The following is a 12,869-nucleotide window of genomic DNA, read 5'->3' as shown; positions in this document are numbered from 1 at the left end:
CAAAATCATCCAGTTGTCATACCTGAGATTGATTAATATCCACCAGAAAGCTCTGTAGCTGGCAAAACGGAAAGACATTTCTGATTGCTGTTGGTATGGCTGAGCGAGAGCCTTGCTCTGCTGTATGAGGCATTGTAATTTGTGGCTTTAAAGCAGGTCCACCTGAGTCATTACAATCACCAAAAATATTTTTCAGTGTCTGTCATCTTATTTTACTTCTGTGACTCTAAAGGTCTGAGAAATCCCAAGTAGATTTTCCATCTTGGCTTGCTCTCTCTCTTTCCATTTTTTTCTTTTGTTTCTCTTTCTGCCTCTGCAAAGATGTCACCATGATGAAGCTCTTGATGGATTCCTGGGGGACTCCCTCCCAGTGGTGATGGATTGCTGCTCTCTTTGTGGCACGCTCCGGCTGTCTCTGTGTTTCAGTCTGCTGGACTGACAAAGCCCAAAAATCACTCCAGAAGGTGAAGTGCTCTGAGAGCTCTGGCCCCATCTGTGTTGTGCTGATGTGACATAGGGACATGCAGACAGTGACAGGGTGGGGTGGATGAAGATCTTAGATCTGACTACCAGGCTCTCATCAGCCCCTCTTTGGGTTTGAGGAGGCTGGGTTAGAGAGGTTAGGAATGTGTCATCTCTCTTATTGCTTTTTCSTTTTTCTATACGTATACACAGTGCTTCACAGAACTGGCAGGGGAAGGAGCTGTGATCTAAAGAGCTTGTAGGGAAGACTTGGGACACTGGATGATAAAGAGGCAGAGGAGATGCCCTATGCATGCAACTGCAGAGCCTCCTCACGGGCAGGGTCAGAAGATGTGCATAGAAAGGGGAGGAAGGGAAGCGCTGCAATAGTACTGCTTTCCTTTTGTTTGTCCTTCTTTGCTGTTTTGGGGAAAGAGTGGAAGGAGCTGAAGGACACAGGGAAGAAAGAGCCTTGAGACAAGAAGATGGGGATCTCAGCAAGGCAGGCAAATGGAGCTGTAGTGTGGGAAGGCAACATGGCAGGTGGAAGAGACACTCAGACAGCATCACTACTTCAGCTGTGTGCCATGGATGCTCCCAGAAATGATGGCCAGCACTGAGATGATGATGGGGACCTTGTCTGCTGTAGAGCTCATTTCTGAAGTCTGCGTTGTGTCTGGACCCTGCTTTTGAGTAGTTTTGGCACAAGCCCAATGTCCRGAAAATAGCCTATGCTTTCTTGTTTTCTGGCAGAGTCTTGGCACGATTAGATGACAGAGGAGCTTTCTGAAAGAGCAACACATCTGTGCCTACAGCATCACTTGTCCTGTCAGACCTCTCCAAGGCTGAGTCCATTTCCCCAGCACAGGACACAGGACTTTGAGTGACAGATAGTTTCTGTTTACCCTGTTTCAGGCAGATTGTACCTTGTTTCATCTATGCTGAGCTCTTGTTAGATCAAATGAGCTGATCAGTGTTTGGCTAGGGTGATATGGAGCAGGAGCAAAGCTATTGATTCAGACTTCATGCTCATCAGAGATTTAACTTGTGGTGAGTGAGGAGGTTCTTTGTCAATCTCCTACCTTATCATGCCCTTCTAGAGTGCAAGGCAAACCAAGCCATGTTAGCTGGCTTTGCTTTCTGTRAGCTTGCCACATAGTCACAACAAACTGCAGGCATCATTAGAAAAGTAAAAATACAAAGAAATGTACTGCATGAGTGCAAAACATTTAAAAACTTTGCAGCCATTAATGTGGTAACAYAGCTTTTGGGAATATACTTTCTGAAATTGCAAGCAAAAACACCTCAGGACCAAACAGCAAGTAAGTAAATGCATCGCTATCTCTGTATTGGACCAGCTGCTTGGGTGCTTGAATTTATTCAAGAGATTTTCAGTCAGCAAAAATTCCAGTTGATTTGTCAGACCCCTGAGCAAAACAAGTTCCCTCTCTCTCCTTGCAGCGCTCTCTGTGCCTACAGTGACTCACAGGCTCCTTGGTGAAGCTGCCCTTCTGTAAAGTCTACAGGCTCCCAGTGTGGCTTGTAGCCCCATCTGGAGTTCCAGGCAGCCTCCTTTGGGAAGCAGCAAAGCCTATGAGGAGGCTGAAACATTCAGAGATGCTACTGGTGCTCCCTATTTTTAGGGAAAGTTTCCTTCTCCAACCTGAGAATCTGAGATGTGGAAAGGGTCTGTTTGCTTGGTGTTGTTTTTGCAGGATTAGAATTCAGCCAGATATGGTGGCTAGCGGATGCTGGCAATGAGACTATGAGGCAGTAGAAAGAGTTGTGTGCTGCATTTTTTACTTCTAACTCCATAGAAACAGTAAACTATCCTGGGATGCAAAAGGCGCAGTTTAAGACCTCTCGGTTTAAGCCCCAGTTTAACACCTCTTGGTTTCATCAGGGGAATGACAGCCTCACAAATCTCCTTAAGCACCTTACCAGCTATAGCTTTGCGAACTCCAAAGAGGTCCCTTACAATTGGGGACCACCCTTTTCCACRGGGTGGCAGCAACATGCTTTCATTTGCCATGCTGAACCATCCCACTTAGGTGCTTCTCTGACAAGGTTCTATCTATGATTAAACCTGAAAAGAGAAACGTTTGTAGGAGGGAGAGGGGCAATTTGCATGTACTCCTTGCAGACAGCAAACATCCACAGATGAAGCATCCTGACAATGCTAAGAGACAGCAGGCAGAGCTGTATGCAGGACAAGCCTGCTTCTTCCTGATGCAGTGTGAACCTGCCTCCCAGATTAACCCCACCATTTTGTTTCACCTCCCACTCCAACAAGCCCTCAAGGAGAGAGGGAGAGATTTTGTTTCTCAGAGGTTGAAACTGTGAAATGACAAATGAAATTTTTATTATGATGATTTTTGGTTTTGTGTCTGGGTTTGAAATGGTGGTGAAAATTCTCAACAAAAATACCACATGAATATTCAATTAGAGTGCCAGCAACACTTTGCAGTCATGGATTATTTATACATGAAATAACCAAAGCTTCATAAATAATAAAATAGCAGCAATCTCTGCTTGTTTTATGTTCCCCTCAGCTAGCACGCGGGCGGGAGGATATGTCTTTGTAACACATTTACATGCTGTGTCAGCCCCTTGCAGGCTGGGAGCAGTGGGGAGGACAGAGGTAGCAGAACAAAGTGTGCAGGTGAAGACACTCGGGCTGTGGATGTGCACAGCACAGCATGGGCACAAGGAAATGTTTCATTTGCTCCCGTGCTTGTGGGTGCATCTGTCTGGGCTGCAGAAGACTTCTGGCATGGCAAGAAGCATCTGTGCTTTTGAGAGCAGGGCTGGGAGCACATGCAGAGGGATGGCAGCAAAGGGAAGAAACCAGGATATGTTGTCTGTGGGCAAGATGATTGGGTGCTTGGCTGCCTGTGGCTTGGTGAAGCTTGCCAGCAGCTATTACTCACAGACATAAGAGATATACCATAAGGGATTGCAGCAGTAGCAGGGCATCAAGTTGTTCAGGAAAGTAAGCCATCACTTCTCAGAGTTGGCATAACTGATTCATGCTTGGTAGTTTCAGATCATCAAAATGCCCAGGGTTGGCACAGCTGATGATCTCCTCTTAGGAGAAGCCTGGGATGACCTAACTGGGCATGAGTAAGGGAACAGAGCAGGCTGCCCCTAACCCAGAGCAGCATCCACCTGCAGATCTGTCTTGCCTTCAGGCAAGCCTGCGCTTTAACTCCCAGCAGAGATTTCCCACTCCTATCTCCCGGCTGAACTGTCTTAGCTTGGCGTGTGCTATGCAGCTTGTTATACAGGTGCCCCAGGGGAAAGAAGCATGATTCTGGGAAATGTCTAACTGAGCTCCTCTCCTCCAGCCTAACCTCTTTGTTCAATCAATAATAAAACAGGATAGAGACTTAAGAGCTGCTTTCCTTAGCACCAGACAGCTATTTGGGCACTTGGTCTTCGCAGGCTCTACTGCTTTCAGCAGATAGACTCTTCTGCCCAGATGTCTCTGCTAGTTATTCACCAATGATTAATCTTGTGGGGATGAACAGAGCCCTCCACTGCCTCTGCTTTTCTGTCCTTTCCTAAAGGGTTACACTGATGTCCCTATCCTTACTGCTCCCAGTGGGAAGCACTAAATGCCAAATCAGTAAAAGTGTCATTGGTTGCTCTGRAGGATGATTCATCACTCCAGTTTGGTGGCAGCATATTTATCCCCCCACAAGCCCACCCGGCAAGAGAAGAGATAAATTGCTGTCATCTCTTTTTATGGAACATATAATCAGGTGGTAACATGGAGAGTCATCTCAGCTCAAAGTCATTCAGGATGAATTATTCATTCACTTAAAATGACTTAAAAAGAAAGGGAAATCGTCTTCCTGATAAAGTATCTCTGCCTGGCATTGCTGCAATTGGAGGGTGCTTAGGGAGTCCTGTTCTGTTGTGCAGCATGAAATATATATCTGTTTGCCACCAGGGCTCCAGGACCATCTGGAGCTCTCTGGGGGCAGACGTAGCACTTCTGCACTGCTCCCAGGAAAAAAGGCTGAATCTCCCTGCTCAGGGTTCAGGAGCAGGCTCAAATGTTTCTGAGGATCTTCCTAAGGGTTTGTCAAGGGGGCTTTTAGTGCACCTAGGCCCTGCTGAGCTGAATCTTCAGATATGGAAGAATTTTAACTCCTTTGTGGTGTCCTCACTGAAATAAGAGAACTTTTCTCCCCTTAGGTAGTCCCATCCTATGAAACTTGACCTCTCCAAAAAGAAAGCTTATTCACAGAGAGCTTGAGGAGGCCATTGCTACCATGATTCTCAGCACAAGACTGTAACTCCAGCTGAAACAACTTGACAAGCAAGTGCCTAAACTACAGCTGTACCTATGTGCTGAAGGAGTAGGGAATCAAGCTTTGCAGTTTGCCTTCCTGTTGCTTCCCAAGCTATAAATGAGGACAAGTGATAATTTCTAATAGGCTACCTGACATTCTAATGCCCTTCTTTTGGGTTTCTCAGTCAGAACTGCCTGAAGTTCTGAGTATTTTTTTCCCTGAACCCCTCATATACAGTAAAATCTTTCTTTAAGAAGGAAAAGTTTATATAATAATTTTGGAAAGCCATCTAGCAGCTTAGAAAAATGTCTGAGGCTCCTGAGTCACTGGAGCAGAATTGAACATCTGCCATGGAACAGATATTCTATTGAGGTTTACTCTTTCTATTAAGAATTTCACCTGAGCCTCTTTTCTCAGTGTTTTTAGCATTTTGCTGAAAAGCATTTTTTTCCCATTGCCTTTATTTAATTAAAGCTTTCCTGAAGGGTGTTGATAATTGAGACTTCTCATGATTCTCTAGCCTGATCATTCTCAGTCTGGTTATTTGGAGTCATTATCAGCTGATTATATTTACCAGAACAGAGATTTTCAGGTTAAAATATGCAGGTTTTTTGTTTTCCCTTTTTTTAACCTGTATATTTTATGTTGACAATGTTTCTATGAAAAGTTTTGAAAAGTTTGAAAGTTTTAGCTTCTGCATTCCCATTCCAGCTAACARGGAAGAAGAAAAATGCTCTTGATACAAAGAAAATTGCTCTGTATCCACTTTCTCCACATGACCAATTTGATGCTGATCTTTTTCCTGAAGGATCGTACTGAGAGGCAGAAATTACTGAGAAGGAGAGTACCTCTATCATTGTCAAAGATGGGGAAGGATATGAAAAAGAATCCGCTGATATTCTAGTGGGTTGCAGGTAGGGGATCCAACATGCAATGTGTGCTTTGGGGATTGCATACTAGTTTATTTTGTGCTGTGCCATGGGGAAAAAAGTCAGTAGATTCCTTGCTGCATCCTGATCTGTACAAAAACATTAGAAATCCCTTATATTAACATCTGGAGCTGCCTTTGCCAACCYGCTTGTCCTTCAGATCTGTCTGTCTCCTCAGAGCTCCTCTTACAATTTTCATTTAAAAAAATGTACATATACAAAAACCATGACAGAAGAGATACTGAAGTTCAGAACTATGAGCGTATATCCATGCAATAAAAAGATCGGCAGGATGTCTGAAAGGTCCTTGGCATAGTCAGCTGAAACATTTATGTCTGAGCAGCCAACTATTTAAACTTGGATCCATCAGGAAGACTTTGGAAGGTCTCACATCTTTCCTGATGCCTTCTTTAGTCATTGTCAGAAGGCCGTTATTGCCTGGTTTGTGTGGACCTATTTTACCTCACCCCTCAGAACACAGGCAAGTGGTGTTTCTTAGAAAAGAGAAAATGTATCTTTAAATAATTAGTACTTTTTCTACAGCTGTACTGTCTCATGATCTCAGCATGCATGAGGTATAGCATTCCTTCCCCATGAACAGTTAATTTGTTTTATCCCTGTCTTAACAGTGGGGATATTGAAGCCTGAAAAACTGCAGAGGTAAAGCTTGAGAAATCCATGAATATAACCCTGACTTTGTAAATCCTAAGGTCATACTCCCTTCTCCACAAACATAAGATTAAGGAACCAGTTATTGAAAACTCTGTGTTTTAATGGACATTTCCTCTCTCTCTCTCTCTCTGTCTCTCTCTCTCTCTCTCTTTTTTTGGAAGGGGGAGTTCTTTTTGATTTTCTTTCCACTCATTTATCATCACTTTAAATCCAATAACAGAAAAAAAATAATTTACTTTCTGCTGAGAACAAGTCATATGTCTGAGCTCTGGTCTGTCCTGGAGAACTTGGGCAGTTCCCCTTTGCCATCCAGGTAATTCACTGCTCTGACTTCAGATCAGCTTGAGCTCTTGAATTCGCTAACTGCTTTAAAATTACCTTGAATCATCTCTTTGATCTTTTCTTTCTTTGTCTTTTGTCCTCTGACCCTTCATACATCTTTTTTCTCTTCTTGCACAAAAACAGCAGATAGAAATGCAGGGTAGGGGCAACACTGGTGTGCAGGGTTCAGACATATGGCCCCGGCATGTCTTGCAGCCAGTTCACCTCAGGCTATGATCTTGTCAGTTCTTGCTGGCTAAGCAAAATTGAGGTGGAGGAGGTGGGTTAGACGAGTGGACAGTGAGGTGGATTAAGTACTGACTGAAAGGCAGAGCTCAGAGGGTTGTCATCAGTGGCGTGGAGTCTAGTTGGAGATCTGTAGCTAGTGGCGTCCCCCAGGGCTCAGTACTGGGTCCCATCCTGTTCAACTTTTTCATCAATGACCTGGATGAGGGGACAGAGTGCCTCCTCAGCAAGTTTGCTGATGATACCAAGCTGGGAGGAGCGGCTGATACACCACAGGACTGTGCTGCCATTCAGAGAGACCTGGACAGGCTGGAGAGCTTGGCGGGGAAGAACCTCATGAAGTTCAACAAGGGCAAGTGCAGAGTCCTGCACCAAGGTAGAAGTAACCCTAGGCACCAGTACAAGCTGGGGGCTGACCTTCTGGAGAGCAGCTCTGCAGAGAAGGACCTGGGAGTGCTGGTGGATGACAAGTTGACCGTGAGCCAGCAATGTGCCCTTGTGGCCAAGAAAGCCAATGGTCTYCTGGGGTGCATTAGGAAGACTGTTGCCAGCAGGTCGAGGGAGGTGATCCTKCCCCTCTACTCAGCCCTGGTGAGGCCTCATCTCAAGTACTRTGTCCAGTTCTGGGCTCCCCAGTACAAGAGAGATGTGGAGCTACTGGAGAGAGTCCAGCACAGGGCTATGAAGATGATCAGAGGGCTGGAGCACCTGCCCTATGAGGAACGGCTGCAAGAGCTGGGCCTCTTCAGCCTGGGGAAGAGAAGACTGAGGGGAGATCTTATCAATGTGTATRAGTATCTGAAGGGAGGGTGTCAAGGAGACGGGGACAAACTCTTTTCAGTTGCCCCATGTGACAGGACAAGAGGCAACAGGCAGAAATTGAACCACAGGAAGTTCCACCTGAACGTGAGGGGAATTTCTTCACTGAGAGTGACAGAGCACTGGAACAGGTTGCCCAGAGAGGTTGTGGAGTCTCCTTCTCTGGAGCTATTCAAGGCCTGCCTGGATGCAACCCTGTCTAACATGCTCTAGGTGACCCTGCTGAGCGGGGAGGTTGGACTAGATGATCTCCAGAGGTCCCTTCCAACCTTACTGGTTCTATGATTCTATATTTTGTTTTGTTCAGAAATCAATTCCTCTCTTTCACAGTTGCAGTGAAAGCTTGAACATGTGATCCGGTTAATCTGATAGTGTGTATGTAAGTGCTATCTTTCTATTTAAAATTGTGACAAATTCACAAGCAAACTGGGGCATCTCACAGTTACTGCTTGGCTTCACATCTTTGCATCCTGAAATGTCATTGCGACAAAGGACACTGAACTTTGATCTGCCTGATCCAAAATGAATCACTCTTGCTACTTGAGTTGAAAGGATTTGCTTAGGTTCTGTATGAGCAATATGCTGGCACATGCATGGTGTGCTTCTGCCATTTCATTTGCGTGGAATATATTCCTCTCGACTGCCATACTGAAATTGTAATGCCTGTAACAGTTCCTGATATTACAGTCATGAGCCATATTTCCTTGACCTTCTCCATATTCTGTTTGGATTTGCTGCTTCTCCCAGTTTAGCCAGGTAGCGAGAGAGTAAATAAATGTTCCCCACCTTGCAGGTGCAGAAAGGTTAGATTTGCATAAGGTGGTCAGTATAAATTTATCCTGTTTGTTGTCATCTTTTCTCTCCAGCTGGGATTTCCAAGGCAGAGATAAATGTCAGCTGAAAATAGCGCCTCAGTGTCAGCACGTAATCACTTTCTGCTATTTCCCTGTAGCCACTTCTTACTGCTCTTTACCACATGGATCACCCAATCACCTTCTACACGAACCTCTCATTACTGGACTCTTCTGTTATTACTTTGCTCACAGGCTTGGCCTTCTTCCTATGTTTTTTGATTGTAAAGGAAATCCTTCTCAGTTGATAAGTCATTGTGCTGCAAAGGTTGTGCAAAACAAGCTGCTCCCATCTTCGTTCCCTGAGTGGTTCCATGTATCTGTATTTTCTCTTCCTAAGCCTAGGTGGATTAAGAATCACATAGATTCTTTTAAATGTGTTTGTCATACAGGAGATCATTTGAGGCAGTGTAAGTCCTGAGACTGAGAATTCAGTTCTGCAAACCTCAAAGCTATTCCTGAGCTCACTGACTGCTGCTCCCTTGCCAATGTGACTGAGCATCCGAGAAAGTCAGTAGTTCTGTACCTTGGCAACCAAAATCTCAGCAGTGCTCCTTTAAAAGTGCTTGTCTCTTGCTCAGGAACATTAAGGAACATCTTGCTCAGGAACGTTGCTACTGAAAAGAGAATCAGAGCATCATGAAGGGGTTTGTTTGTTCAGATATCTGATTTGGACACTCATTTAAGGGCCTGCTGCCTGTGTACCCTGTCAGTGTTATGCTGTAATAGTTAAAAAGAGTTTCCCCAGTGATAGCAGGGACTCCCCTAATTCTGCTTCCCCTCTTACTCAGCTTCTAACTCTCTCTGGCTATTAGTGCCACTCAGCCTGGGGAGGACTCTGTAATCACCCTTTTTTCCAATATCATTTCTCTCTCTCTGTTTTTTTTTTTTTTTTTTTTTTTTTTTTTTTTTTTCCCTTTTTTTTTTTTTTTTTTTTTTTTTTTCTGCTCCAGCTCTGGTCATTTTTCTTCTTCATCTTCTCTTTGCTCTTTCTCTGTTTGCTCTCCCTATTTCACACACATGCAGAAATTCCTCTCCACCACTAGTCTTCAGTTAAGCTCACAGCTCTGTGGCATAGCTTGGGCTCAACCTATGTCTGTGTTTTGGACAGTGACCTCTATTGCTTCGGCTTCTACCAAAAAAAGAGAAATAAAACTGTCCCCTGAATCAGACAGCTGCTATACTCACTGGTTCCAATGGGATTTAACCTAGCTCATCACAAGGTCCATATTGCCATTTCCCTTCTGCTTTGCCTGCGTTCCAGAATGATCCTATCTGCCTAGTAGCCACCTGCACCCTGTATTTTCCAGCAGTCCCCATCTGTTCTCAGTAGAATCACCAATTTCTTAAGTGTTGTTTCCTAGCTAGCATAATCAGTCATCTATATCTGTAAAATAAACTGTGCAATTGTTTTGGCGTTACTCCAGGAACAGTTTGACCTTTCATATTGGACTGTCGTGGTAAGTTTTTTGCTTTGTCTCTCCCTCTATAATGTGTTCAAATTGCACTGTATTTCTGAGGGCCTCTCTTGTCTGCTATTGCTGCCCTCAGGAAGAGGGAGGAGATGAAAGAAATAGATCAGTAATTTAGTTCTAAATCACTTCTTCAATGAAGCTAGTGTTGAAGGTCACCTATAATGAAGTTGTCATATGGGTAAGGCCTCACAATCAGGGAGAAAAAGAGGAAAAGGAAAATGAGGCTGGAGATGAGTTCCTGGTAATCTGGAAGGAATTTCATGGAGATGCTTGTGTTTGAGTTGGAGTCAGGGATGCAATGGGAAGGCTTTCTGCTGTTCAGCCATGTGTTTAGGGGTGAGGTTATTACAACAGCTCAGCAGGGTGAGTGAGATCCTTGCTCTCAGCTAAGACTCGGCTGAGTTTCTGCCCTTACTTTCCACTTGGAGTAGTTTTACCAGGCACCTGAGTCTTGTCCATCTATATTTGGTCAGTCAGGCTGCTGCCTGAGTGGGGCACTATGGCCAGGGTAACCTGGTGGTGATCTGTTCCTGTCCAAGGCAAGCTCTCCAGGGGATGAACACAGTGTGCTCACCATCGCTGTAGTTGACCTTGTTCCTTTATGCCTTGTCTTCTCTCAGGCTCTATGGATAGAGATGCCACTGAATGCTACAGAGAAATGAATATTCCTTCCTTACAGGCACTGAAGGAACCTAAGAACTCTTAGTATTTGTGTGTTGTGATGCCAAGAGCTCAATTCACTCACCTAAGAGCAGGCCCTTGACACTTAGAAAGAAGCTGTGTGTGTGTAAGGCCGAGGCTTGTATGTGAATCCTGAGCACTCCCCTCAGTGCTGCCTGTCCCTTAGCTCCCTGCCTCCATTCTCATCCAAGTCTCATCCTGCCTCCCAGTGAAACAGATTGCTTGTTGATGCAGCTTTTGATTAAATTTCTAGCCTCTTTTCCAGAATTATTTCCCTTGGGTTTACCCAGAAAAGCACTGCGGTGGAGAGAGACGGGAGGGAGGGAAGGAAGGACAAGCAAGGTTCCCCCAATTTGCAGCACTGAGAGCTGAAGAGATGTTCAAGAGATTGGGACGGGATGGTCTGTCTTTATTGTGACCCTCTGTGGTACATCACAAATTTCACTGGAATCCATGGGAGAGGGGTGAGAAATTTAGTGTGAAAATATTTCCTCTTGGTGTCATTAGAACTTCTTCCCTCCCTCCCTCTCTCCCTCCCTCCAACCGCCAGATTTCAGTATTTCTCTTCAAATCCAGCTCTGCAAATTGAACATTCTTTTAACTAGGCTCTTAACCCCCAGGACTCAGGGAGATGATCATACTGACAGCAGCAGGAAGAGGAACAGCATTTGCTGTGCCTCTCATATTTACCATCATTTAATCCCACTGGGAAAAGACTTCAGGAAAGACAAGCAGGAAGTAAATCTTTTTTTTTCTCTTGGTGGCTGTTTGGATTGTGAGAGATTTCCATGCTAAGTGCAGAATTAAATTTTGGAACTGCTGGGCTGGGCAATTGTATAGCATAAACTGGAGATTTCGGGGGATATCCTCAATAAATAGGCGGCATAGCTCTTGGATGAGATGCCCTCTAGAGAGGGCTGTGTGCTGCTGCTGATGAAAAGACATCAATTGTCCCTTACAGGAGCATTTGATGGTTGCTTATCTCTAGTGTATGAAACTGCATGAGAAACTAGACACGGTGAACTAGACTTCTTTCAGAGCTTCTGCAATGGAGTCTGAAAGCAAAGGAGTCCTGAGGGTTTTGTCACGGGCTTTTCTTGGGGCAGTGATCTCAAATGTCTGTTCTTTGGACAAATCCAGCATTCTTGGAGAGCTTTTTATCACATCTCCTTGGACAGCTGGCCTCTCCCAGAGGGCCACATGTAGTATAATGTGATGAAAAACTGTTACCTTCAGTCTCAGACTACAGCTCGTCTACATCACACCCCTTGCCTCTTTGTACAGCTCTGGACTTGTGACCATTGTTTGCCTAATGAAGCTGCCTGGAGCTTTGAAAGCGTAAGCATGCTCCCAGTGCTCATTACCTGGCTCCTACAGCAGGAGCCTCTACCAGCAGCGGTCACACTTACAAAGCTGTTATTTCATAAGAAATAAAGGCATCAGTGTGGTTGGGAGGTAAACTTGGAGATGCTAAATCATTTTGTGGAGAAAACAGTGCAGAGTAAKTATAATTGGTAAGTGACTGCACCTTTGAAAGGAACTTAATCTCCTTTCTTGAGCACCGTGTCTGTACCCTGATGACTGCACTTGCATATGTACGTATACACTGGCAGGCATACGTGCATTCATACATGTTTGTCTTTTAGTACATACCGGTGTACACAAAGCTGATGTAGGATGTCATGCTCTTGTGCATGTAGAGAGATATTCTCAGTCATAATGCTACATAAGGCTGCCCATATGTGTGCAAGTGGTGATGTGTACTCATAACAGAAGTTTGGGAATGTTGGACACATAATAGTTAACTTGCTGCAGTTGCAAGACATGCTATAGCCAAAAATGTTGGTTGATATGCTGGAATTTTCCATCAGCACCACTCTGTCCTACTGTGTGGTTTTATTTTGCTTCTTTAGTTGGATGTCACACGTGTTACAGTGACTTTGTCAACATCCAAAAAGCCTTTCAATGCAGTGGACATATAAACAAGCTTCCACGATCTAACTCTTGCACATTCAGACAAGCAGATCTCTCCAAAGCGTGTTTTTGAGTGGTGTCTCCTGGTGATGCCCTGTGGCATAGCAGTGAAAATGGATCACTTCCAATATTAAAAAA

General features: G+C 44.6%; 1 protein-coding gene across 2 annotated transcripts in view; it reads left to right on the top strand.

The window, feature by feature from the left end:
• DISP3 (dispatched RND transporter family member 3) overlaps nucleotides 1–12,869 on the top strand; it is a 104,494-nt gene that overhangs the window by 3,364 nt on the left and 88,261 nt on the right. The window contains exon 1 of one of the 2 annotated variants that reach the window (XM_085309209.1): nucleotides 5,662–5,677. The exons of the other annotated variant lie outside the window; for it this stretch is intronic. The gene's annotated coding sequence lies outside the window, so the exon portion shown is untranslated. Of the gene's footprint in view, nucleotides 1–5,661; nucleotides 5,678–12,869 lie in introns of those variants that run through there. 2 annotated transcript variants of the gene reach the window in all.

This window comes from Rhea americana, unplaced genomic scaffold (assembly GCF_003343005.1).
Source record: "Rhea americana isolate MKP2758 unplaced genomic scaffold, rheAme1 scaffold_293, whole genome shotgun sequence".
Classification (NCBI taxonomy): domain Eukaryota; kingdom Metazoa; phylum Chordata; class Aves; order Rheiformes; family Rheidae; genus Rhea; species Rhea americana.
Note: the sequence above shows the minus strand (reverse complement) of the source record. Positions and strands in the feature narration are given on the sequence as shown.